Source organism: Polyodon spathula, chromosome 3, assembly GCF_017654505.1.
Source record: "Polyodon spathula isolate WHYD16114869_AA chromosome 3, ASM1765450v1, whole genome shotgun sequence".
NCBI classification, from domain to species: Eukaryota; Metazoa; Chordata; class Actinopteri; order Acipenseriformes; family Polyodontidae; genus Polyodon; species Polyodon spathula.
This window is the reverse complement of record NC_054536.1, coordinates 36,911,883-36,924,501: the sequence shown is the minus strand read 5'-3', so window position 1 is coordinate 36,924,501 and position 12,619 is coordinate 36,911,883.

Sequence of the window (12,619 nt, the reverse complement as noted above, 5' to 3'; positions counted from 1 at the left end):
ACTTCAGAGTCTGTATCATATGATCTGAAACCACCATCTGAACCTTCGTCATTGATGATGCAAGCAATATGAATCACTAATGTACAGCGCAACTACTTCTAGGCATTTTCTTCTATTCACGTGAGCCGCGATATTTCCCCTCACATTATTTGCACATGGTTTTTAAAATACGGATTTAATAGTGAACATTTTAGCGCTTACTTACTTATGCCTGTTGCCCCGCCTGGGACATAGGCCGCCAACAAACGCTCTCCAGCCATCCCGGTCCTGAGCCAATCCCTCTAGCTGTCCCCAGGTGTAGCCTGTCCTCTTCATGTCTGCCTCCAGGTCACGGCGCCATGTATTCCTTGGGCGACCTTTTTTCCTTTTCCCCTGCGGGTTCCAGGTGAGGGGTTACCTTGTGGTGCTGGATGCAGGCTTGTGGAGTGTATGGCCGATCCATCTCCAGCGTCTTTGGAGGATGTCTTCTTCTGCAGGCTGCTGTCTTGTCCGCTGCCACAGTTGTTCATTACTAATTCTGTCTGGCCAGCAAATTCGCAGAATCCTTCTGAGGCAGGTGTTGATGAAAGTGTGGATTCTCTTCATGGTGGTGACGGTGGTTCTCCAGGTCTCGGCTCCGTAAAGTAAGACAGGCTCCATGATGGTGTTAAAGATCCTGATCTTGATATTGACTGTCAGGTCTGTGGATCTCCAGATGTTCTTCAGTTGTTGGAAAGCTGCCCTTGCCTTGCCAATTCGGATTCTAACATCAGCATCTGTCCCACCCTGTTTGTCAATAATGCTGCCAAGGTAGGTGAAGCTCTCCACCTCTTCGGGCGCCACACCTTGGGTGTGATATTTGCTGTGTTGACCTTGAGGATCTTGCTCTTACCCCTGTGGATGTTGAGGCCCAAGCAAGCTGAGGTTTCCGCAATGGTGCTGGTCTTTTCCTGCATCTGTTGCTGGGTGTGGGAGAGAAGGGCCAGATCATCTGCGAAATCAAGATCGCCCAACTGTGTCCAGAGAGTCCATTGGATGCCATTCCGCTTTTGGGTTGTTGATGATTTCATAACCCAGTCTATCGTGAGCAGGAACAGGAAAGGCGACAGCAAACATCCTTGTCTCACTCCTGTCCTTACTTGGAAGGCGTCGGTGAGTTTAGCGCTTACTTTCAGCTAAAAGCTAACTGGCCTCAAATCACTTTAGTGATTCCCTCAGCTTGAAATCCAAAAAAAGGATTTGTCCTGCAGTGATCACGTTGGGAGATGTACCACTCTGTGTCACCATTGTTCTTTGTAGCATATTTTTCTGTTCAAATACATGTTAACAGCAGAACCGCCGCGGTTCTACTCATACCTAAAACTGCTGCCCGCAGTTATTATAATGGTTACATTTTAAACAACATCAATATTAAAATGAAAGACAAACTATCGGATACAACTCAAAAGCTCATCATATCAAACACGTACACAGCTGAATACCTTATTTAAATGAACAATTAAACATTAAAGGGTTTTTTTTCTAACTTCCCACATATAAAGCACTTTTCAAAAAATGAAAAACTATAATAAAATAAACAGTGTGTAAATAGGTAAAGGTACATACAAAACTGTGCCATCTGGTCTAAAATGTCCACTCTGTACTTTGTGTCATTGTAGAAATCTAGTGTCCATTTTTTTTTCTTGTCAACAGTCCCGATGGCAACTGATGTATGAGAATAATTACATTCTTTCTCGGCTTGTACTTGTAAACAGTTAGCATAGTAGTCATTGTGTTTCCAAATTGTACTGGAGTACAGCTCTGCTTGCAAGTTTTGCGCTGATGGTGAAAGCTTTCTCCTTGCTTTGTTCACTGTTTTATCCAGGCTGTTTTTCTATTCCTTCAACTCTTTTGCCAATCATCATTTTGTATCACATGTGCCTATGCTACAGTATAGCATTTAATGTGGTGTAGCATTCACCTACCTTTTGACTGTCACTACTGTGGTATTATGCCTTTTTTTCAAATGGCTCAGGGTGCAAATATAGCCTTCATCCATGCATTATATTATATATAATGTTTGTTTTTATAGTCATGTTTTAAACTAATAAAGAGATTTTTTTGAAGAAAATAAACGAGCAAGACCATGAATGTCTCTACGGAAACGCTTTTGGTAAGCCATCTAAACTGAAAGTTTGGCTGAAATAATTTTGAACTTTTGCATTGGTGATAAGTAACCCCTGTATATTTTAGAATACTCCATTGCTTTATTCAACAACATGTATTCAATATTTAAGAGAACCAACTATACAGATTTAAATTAACAACAGCTCAGATGCCATATACAAACATGTATATGCTTTGAAACACAAAACCAGTAAAAATGGTAACAACAAACAGGATAATAGCAGATTGAAAAAAGTCCCAGAATTCTAAATGCTGTATACTGTCTTTGTTTAATCATCCTGAAATACCCAGTCCCCCCAATTTTTTTTTTTTTTTTTTTTTTTAATCCCAAAAAATAACTGGGGGGGGGGGGGGGGGGGGGCTTTGGAAAAATGAGGATCCACAGCAGGGCAAGGCATACACAGTAATAACACAGCTCCGTTATAATGTTTTGGCTGTTATTTATAGATTTTTTTTTTATATCTTTCCAAAGGCTATACTGACTGAACTACAATGGATTACAAATTTTACAAGCAACTCCACCAATATATATAATTTCAAAAAGTGCACTCATGACCCAGAAGGTCATATTTAAAGGGATACACTCCTAATAGAAAACCAAACAATGGGCCAGAGAGAAACAATAAAAATAAGACAGCAGGTGGAACACTTATCATCCAGTTAGGAGGCATTTGCTACAACTTGGCATAGTTACACACACCATTGTCCTAGATTCACTGGGATTTGTTGACAATAGCTGGCTAATGTAACTCTACACTTATGTTAAGAAAACAACACAGCCCAAAATTAGTGGCTATTAGCATCTTTGACCGGGCACTGTTGTCAGAGCCCAAGAGCAACGGCCAATGACAGCATTGGACCATTTTCAGACGTAACGGATTGGTGCAAAAAAACATGTGGATATCAGTACCAAAAAGTGGATATCCAGATCTCAGAAATCGCTAAAGGCAGCGTCACGAAACTCTTCATGCTTTCACAACATTGCAAGTTAATGGAACGTGCAAATCTGTGGGGAATTCTGATAAACCACGCAAAAAGTTATTAAAGTGCATATATATATATATTATATATATATATATATATATATATATATATATATATATATATATATATATTAGGATATATATATATATATATATATATATATAATATATATATAATGGAAATTTTTGGTGACTAGGGGAACTTTATACCTTTTTGGTCAGGAGGGGAACAGGATGTATCTTATTATCTGTCAAGGGTATCTTAAGATTTCAAGCAAAGCTTGCATGAGAAAGGCGTTATCTACATGGGAAAACATTAAAAGATGTATTAATTTCACTTTCTGATTTACACATGAAAAAATATAGAGGTTAGTGAATTATGGAAGGATCCTTGTCCCCAACAGTATACATGTACAACTCACTGTGACTATGCCCTAACTTTAAATTAACCATATTCATGAATTATAACATTGTGAAATAAGCGAGCGAGCCATGCACTTTAAATAAAAAAAAAATATTTTTTTAATTTATTTTACAACTCCTTTTTCAGTGCAAATACTGTACAATATGTGAATCACTAGCAATACTGGTATGTCTACAATGTTATCTAATACTCTTATGAAATTCATAATAATTCATTGACATTACTAATTCAGTTTGGAATTAAATGGGTTCCTTTGACAAATCAATCCAAAGAGTCAATGTAGTCTTTGTTTATAGGATATTTTTTTTGGCTTGCATTCATTTAAGAATCAAAATGTGACCTATTTACATTACATAAGCAACATTTAGTTAGGCTGCAAAGGGTTTATAGTTTGTAGTTGTTATATTTCCATTGTTCTCCATACAAGGCAGACATCTATAGTACAGCAGACACATTTTCATGAAAGCCAAACAGCTGAAAGATTACTCTTGTGCCTTTGTTATTGGAATATATTGACTTCTCTTGCTTCATTGACTTTTTATTACAGTCCCGAGGTAAAATGACTGTCAGCAAACACAGATAGATTTGGTTCAGCCATTTGCTTCAAAACATTTGAATCTTTGACATTTCTATTTTCGTGGGGGAGGTAGAAAGAGGAGGAGGAGGTAGTGGTCTGTCAGAGCTCAGCACCAGGCAACACAACAGCATCCAAGGTGGTCTTTCATAAAACCTGCCACAGCATCTGCCAGAGGAAAGTGGCCCAATGTGAATTTCCTGCTGTGGTGGTAAGACAGCAGCCGCAGCTTTTCCTTTTTGCTAAAAGCCAGCGCCAGGCCAGAAGTACCATCTGATACAAGTGTATCATAATGAAGGTCCAGCATGGGGCTAAATGAGTTTCCACCTCTGCTGTGTAAGGGGCTAATGACAAAACAGCTCCCTGCGCTCATGGCTGCTGCTGGTATGTTTTGTCAAGGCATATGGCACTTGCCGAAACTGCTGCACTTCGGAGCTTTGAATTTTTTAGTTAAAGCCACAGTACAAAGCGGGCCCCAGGATCATATTATAGATCCGGAAAAAAAAACCACACAGTGTAAAGTTTATAGAACAGAGTAATCGCTCATTTTACTGTGTATAGGTATATTATTCTATTTATTTAAGTTTTGATTCACCTAAACCCGCAGCATCCTGCAGTAATTTATTGCACACTAAAATAGAATTCCTTGGTGTTTATGGGATTCATCCTCAGGTAAAGCACATGCTGTTTTTTTTGGTAAATGCTGAACTTTTAACTGATGGCAAGTCTGTTAGTCCATGGCGAAGGAGTAGTCGTGCAGCCAGGGCAACTGCAAGCATGTCGACCTGCTCTGGATCCAAGGCACCGCACTTATTGTTTACATCGAAAATACACAGAGGGCGCGTACTTGCATAGCATTTTCAAAACTGATTCGCTGGTAGTCACGATGGGACCAGCCAATCAGATGTTAGAACACTTAAGCAGGAAAAGAAGAGCACTTCCACTGCTTTTCTTTGGCAGAAATACTGTAAATAGCAAGGCAGTTCGGTGCAACAAATGCAATTATTTAATCGATTATCCATTGTGTGTGTGTGTGTGTGTGTGTGTGTGTGTGTGTGTGTGTGTGTATCTATATATATATAGAGCACAAAAAAGTGTCGCTTATATTTGGATAAAATTCACTAGATGTGATTGAAAAATGACAGACTCTGTTTAAGAGCAGTGCAGTGACTTTTTAATGTGCTGATTAACAATTGACATCACGAAGATGCTGCAAAATGATCTTGGATCTTGGATCTGTTTGAAATTGCTGGCTGTGAGCACTCAAGATGGAGAGCCACAGTACACTGCTCTAGTCTGGCCTCCAACATGCCGATTGCACGAAGGTGCTGCTCTGTTGACAGACGTGGCATATTGTTTTTTTTTTTTTTTTTCTGTGATTTTCTTTATTGCTTTTATTCAAGCTTGCAATTCAGCAGCTGAAATCACTCCATATCCAGTGTCCAATTAACTGTCTCACTAATTAGGTGATTAAGTGCATATGCTTCAGTCATAGTCACTCAAGCGTGTCATGGTCAAGGATGAATGATTGAGTGATTAAAAAGAAACCAAAAACATTTTGTCAATGTCCATCATTTATATACCCTATTTTTTTCCCGAAAATTAATGTGTTATAATAGTGATACGTTTCTTCAGATGCTTGAGATTGTGTGTGTGTGTGTGTGTGTGTGTGTATATATATATATATATATATATATATATATATATATATATATATATATATATATATATATATATCGATTTACATAATGAGGAATGGAATTGATTGAAAAATCGATTTTCGATTTAATTGTAGCAACCCTATAGCTCTATTTCATACATACTAACATTCTGAGAATAAAATATTGTTAAACATTGAACACGACTTGAAATGTTTTATGTTTATAAAAGTATTACATAAAAGTCAGGTCACTCTTTCTCTTCCTCAGCCACTGTGTGGGTCACATGATGCATAAATACAGCCATAAAAGTAACAATAATTCTTAAACTTAGTATATATTCAAAATACTGTATGTGGACATTTAAAAGTGAGACATTTACTCTTTTGCAGTTTTCTTAACAATTGATGGGTGCATGTGTAAGCCTATGTAATTGATCATGTTGTGCTATTAAAGCAGCATGACTACGCTTCTGTTTTCCAATGTGTGACGTTTCTAATTTCTGGATTAATTCATTTCACTTCTTTTTTTAAAGATTAATTCATCTTTCTCTTTTTCATTTCTGACACTTCATTGGCGGGCTTACAAAAGAACATCTTTTCAACAGCTTGACAGAGCAGTCAAGAGCAGCCAAAGAGAAGAGATGTACTGTAGCAGTCCATCTTTCTTCTGTTTTGCAGACTTCTTTAAATACAAAGTCACAAGTTCTTGCTTCATTGTAGTACTGCTGTAAACTTTAGTGAAAATGTACCTTCAAAATAAGGGCCATTATCTCGGAAGTTTATAAGAAAATAAAAGTTAACCCAGTATTATATATTATTTATCTATTCAATAATAATAATAATAATAATAATAAATAATAATAATAATAATAATAATTAGATTCTAAGTTATTTTTCTTAGAAGACTACATCTCTGCTTCTCTCTTTGAAATCCTAGCCTCCTCAGACATTCCCTCCAGTGGTTGTGATTGCTTGCAGCTGGGGTGCATTTAGAACATTTTTATATTATGCAGAAGATTAGAGCAAACTAACTACATTATTCTCCAATTACACTCATTTTATCCACTGATGTCTTTATTTCCTTCCTTTTGTCGATTAGCCTAATGTGAAAATTGCAGTGTGCTTAGGACTGTTCCGATTATTCCTCAGCTGACTATTATTTTGTGAAGCCATTAAGAGTCATCTGTATCGTAACTGTAAATAAAACAATTAGCAAAGATCCAGCAAAGGGACATTGAATTCAGTCCCAAGATCTTTTGAAAATCTAAAATCCTTAAGAACTCAGTCACATAATTTATTTTTGGAGCAAATTGTAATGATCTTTTTTATATAAGTTTTTGCTCAAAAGAGCCAACTTCCTAATGTTTTGGTATGTTTAAAGGGGAACTGTACTCAAAATAACAAGGCTATCTAAATGCTCTGTACACATAACAAATGCGTCTTGCTGCGCCAATTTTGTTAAAAAGTCAAGGGTTTGACCAGTATTTCAGTTTTTTTGTCAGCTTTCTGGGTCAGCTGGAAATGTAGGCCACCGCCATATTGGAACCTTTCTGTCGCCGCTGTTACGTCATATTGTTGACAGACACCCACACCAGTGAACGCCAGCAGGGTGAATTATGTCAGAATGCAAAGCGTTCGAGTACAAAAATAACAAAAGGAAAATCATCAACAAAAAAGTATTTTTGTGTGCCTAAGCCTTTAAACCAACAAAAGGTGGCCACAACAAAACAATAGCTACATAATATAGGAATGGGACATATGCGCAATAGAATACTATGTGTGAGTATAGAGCGAGTCAACGACAGGACGTCACACAAAGCGCGACGGAAGAGAGCTCCAATACACTCAATGTTAAATTATTTCAAAGGCTCAAGGAGAGGCTGAAAATGCATCAAAACCTTTAGTTAACATGTTTTCTACTGAAATGGTTATATATTCATTTGCATTACAGTTCCCCTTTAGTATACCTTTGTTAAAGGGGAACTACTCCATAGTTAATGATGTAACAATCTACTATTCCTTTCTATTTAAACCTTCAGCATCATGATATTGAGTCTATGTATCCATGTATTTTCCTTTATTTTTTTCTGTATTGTACATTATCTAACTATTTCTTCTAAAATTACAAATTGTAGGTCATTCATGTAATGTTCATTTTTTGTAAAGTGTTAAACTGTTGGTTCTTTGTAGCAAGTGCACATTGAATGCACAAAATTATTTATTAGTCAAGTCTACAGGTATGTTTTTCAATGTCATATATATTCAAGCTCTGACTCCCATGACTACAACAAACAGGAAAAAATGTTGTTCTACCAGTGTAAATCGACCTGGTTGTCCTTGTTAGAGCCAGCCAATGATACTGGGAAAGGATTGAGAGAGATCCTATTCACTTACCCCCACTTTGTAGAAAGTACACATTGAATGCACAGACTTATTGTTTTTTTAATATTTTGGGGTATGTTTGCACTATGTAGAGCATTATACATGTAGACTCCTGAGGACTGCCACTTTCACCTGCTGTATGCCACAGCACATCAAGCAAGCCCTGTTCATGACATCAACCGTACCATAATGTGCTTCTACCATGCTTTCTTCTCAGTATCGAAGTGGTTAAAGTTTGCTGCTTTAAAAAAAAAAGATATACTTTTCACCAACTTGTTAATTGCAAAACCGAAAGACTGCTCACTTTGCTCACTTTATAACCATATAATAACAGTGTAATTACACATGCATTAGCACATTTGCCCCTTTATTTGTATTTTTATTCATATGAAGTGTGGTTCTTATGTCACAGCTTATTATGAACTAACAATAGGGCTATGTTGAATACATACAGTATACTGTGTCTCTGGTATGTAGCATGAATCCATTTTACTTCATATGAATGCAAATTTAATTATCTAATAGCTACTACATAAGTACAATGTTATCACTGAACTTAAAACTAAAGCATTAACTCTATGGGAATTAAACTCTGTCCACCAAAGAGTTGCCCTTAAGGGTTAGCAAACAGATTTTGTTTCCTTCCAATTCTTAGGAACGAGAAAAAACAGAAACAGTTACTGTGATATATCAGTACTTTATCTTAATATAATATGAATATGCCTTATTGTGTGGTATCTACTGTATGTTGTCATCCCGAGCACCAGGAGTTGAAACATGCTCTTGAGGTGAAGTCAAGAAATATTGCTGGTGCTCAGAACACATACAGTGGAGATACCATTTAAGGCAGCTCTTCAATGTTTTATAATGCAATATATATTACATTCCCAATGTTATTATGTTATTGGTTTTTATTTGTTCTGGAGAGAACAGTAATTGACATTGCAGGGACATTTGATAGAATTCCTTGTATTGTTCAGACTATATTGTGTAGCACTTGTTTTAAACTAGTTTCACTTTTTGTCTCCAGGATTAGATGCAGTAGGTGTTGATTTTAAATCTGTGCATCACATTGTATCTGACAGCTTAGCTATTCAAATAAGTTACTATTTTTTAATGGATAAGCCATACCACACAGGAAACAAATCTATATCACTCTTTCAGCACTAGGTAAAATAATACGTTTGGATAAATAATTAAATAGATTTAGTATAGTGGAAAAAATGGGCATAGATATACAGAGTATGCATTATTAGTTTACTGTTTTTATGTATCTTTCCTATTCTACAAGAGTGGAGTTATCTTTCCTAGGCCTGTATATAGATATGCCATGTTGAAAGACTCATTCCTTTTGTTAGCCTGACTCCTTTGGGTTTTTTTTCTGAACACTATGCCGTCATCTTATTCCACTTCTACCCTTAGATCAGCAATCACAGATAATGACTGCACATATGCACTGAATGTGGAGGATTGTGTCAGAAATGATCTAGAATGGCTGACCTTTAAAAATAAATATAATTAAACAAGTCAGGTAATTACATAACAAACTTTGCTTGACAAGCCCCCTCTGAATTTTATTCTTTAGGTTCAGAATACACAAGAAATTAAATTTACAGTGTGTAACGTAAATATTTACTTTGCTTGGTTTTCTTTCCATAATGGGTTGAAAAAGTTCTCTTTGCAGAATTAAATACAAGAGAGAAAATAACATCCTGTTTCTATAGCAGCAACTTTTGCCTAATGTGCGGCGTATTCAACAGCTCAAACACATACAAAAACATCTCTATGCTTTGGAATCTGTGTTTTTAATTATAGTGGAAACCATTAATGTAGTAACATCCGGACAGATAGTGAGCAGTAAGCTTCAAAAGAAATATACCAGTGGTAGCCAAACATTTGTATTCATTTTGTGAATTCTGAGCTTTTACATTCAATTTTCATGATTTGCATTATTGTCAATCCTGTGTTAAAGTAAACATCAATGTAAAAGGACTGCTATTCTATAAATCTGCTGTATGAGGACTGTACAAAGAATTCATTCAAAATGACTGGGGAATTTATTGTACAGTTTAACTCACTCAAGTCATTTCCTCAGTAGATATCTTAACTCCTTGAAATGATAATTGTCCAATTGTCTTCAAATATATGCAATTGGTCCCATAAGTGCAGCGATACCTCAAATAGCCTCCCTTTACAGCCACTAAAAACCAATTGCAACATTATTACTCATCACAAACATGCATTTCAATTTATTTTATAGTATAAGCCTGAAATTTGGTAGTCAATGTGGAACAAAGTAAACTGTTCTATAGACACTGAAACTGACATAACAGCAAATATCTAAATCTAAAAAATAATAAAATAAAATAAAAAAGCCTCACTTATGCTTTGCAGTACTTGGCTGACTACATTCTGGTTCGTCAGTCAGAAGTCAAGGACGTTAAGATCACAAGGGCCATGAGAGGAGCTGAGTGCTGGACAGACCATCATCTCATCAGAGCCAAGCTGGACCTACACATTGTTCCACCTAAAATATCTAAAGGATGCAACCCCCCAACTAAGCTAAATGTTGCAAATTGAAAGATGCTGTGAAAGTGGCAAAGCCCCTGGATCCAATGCCTACCTGCTGCGATCTACAAAGCTGGAGGCGACTATCTAGCCCAGGCCCTGACTGAACTCATTCAACAGATGTGGCATCAAGGCAAAACATGGACCTCTATTTATTGTTTGTTGACCTCACAAAGGCTTTTGACACAGACAGCAGAGGTGGTCTCTGGAAGATGTAGCCATGTAGGTTGCCCAGAAAAATACATCCAGATGGTCTGCCAGTTTCACGTTGGCATGATGGGCAGAGTTATGGAAAACGGTGAGCTCTCCATCCCGTTCCCTGTTTCCAACGGTGTCAAGCAAGGCTGTGTTCAAGCACCCACCCAGTTCAGCACCCTGTTTGATGCCATGCAAATATATGCATTTAGAGGCTGTGACATCTGAGTCTATATACGCTTCAGAGTTGAAGGTAAACTTTTCAATCTTCGTCGCCTGAAAGCCAAGACAAAAGTCTTTGAAGAATTTGTTCGGGAGCTGTTGTTTGTCGATAAATGTGCCTTTGCAGCTCACATACAAGAGGATCTACGTTAACACAAACCACTTTCAGATGCCTGTAAAAATGTTGGCCTGACCATCACCCTAAAGATGACTGGAGTGATGTATCAACTTGCCCCAGGTCAGCCATATATACCACCTGTCATCACAATTGAGCCAAGGGAAGGAAGCAATATAAAGGAAGCAATATAAAAGCTAACTTGAAGAAATGTGGCATTGTTTTAGAGACATGGGAGCAAGTAGCCCAAGACAAACCAAAATGGCAAATGGTCCGAGACTTCGGACTACATACAACTGCCACACCCGCAAAATGTGCGGCTCTATTTTAAAATGGCTTCGATATGAAAATGAAAAACAAACAAACACTCGAATACAACTTAATATTTTTATTTATAAACATCATACATAACATTTTCACAGTACAAACTCTGTATTTACATTGAAAATGTAACTTTTTTCTAATTTTTTTTCAAAAAGAGCACATATACAAACATGACAAAGTGTAATAAAATAAACTTTACGCAATAAACTTCTGTGTAAAAAGCTGTATGCACATTTAAAATATAAATATATAACACATGTGAAACCCAACATTAATGCCAACAATAGATGAGTTAGTAAAATTTGATTTGCACTGTCATTATATAAATGTACAGTATTTGTACTATCGGCATATTGTACACTTCAAAAAGTAAAAATTATAGTCACTGCTCTGCACTAATGAATTAGGGAAATATTGAAATCAATGAATAAAGAATTGACCTAAAATAAATTAACTCTGAAATCCAGGAATTCTTCTTATAATGGTTGCAATTGCTATTTGTAGTTATATTACCTTAGCAGCTCGCACTAGCACTACTGTATTAGCTCTACTAAGATTAATAGATATTTAGCAGCTCATACAGCATACAGCCCTACACCTTTAAGAATGTCACAAATAAATCTGTTTGTATCAGATGTACTTTTTAATCTAAATTCCTTGTCAAAAAGGAGTAATTTCCAGCACATAGTCAGTCCCAGGTGAAAGCTATCATCTCTTCATCTTGCAGTCATGTTCACTCCTTTATCACTGAATTCCCTTCAGTATTAATGTGGATGAATTAAAATAGCAGTGCTAACATGTGATTCGTATGCATAAGTGAACAAAAAAAGACAATAAATTATTCCTGAATGTATCACTGGTTATGATTAGGGCCCTGTGAAATTCACAGGAGAATTAGAATGACATGACTAACCTACAATTCAGTCCTAAACCTCAAGACGTCCGTATAGCCACTCCAGCTAAACCAATCAAAAGAATAATTAAGTAATCAACCAATTAAATTCTGGCTAATAGAAAAACACCCCCT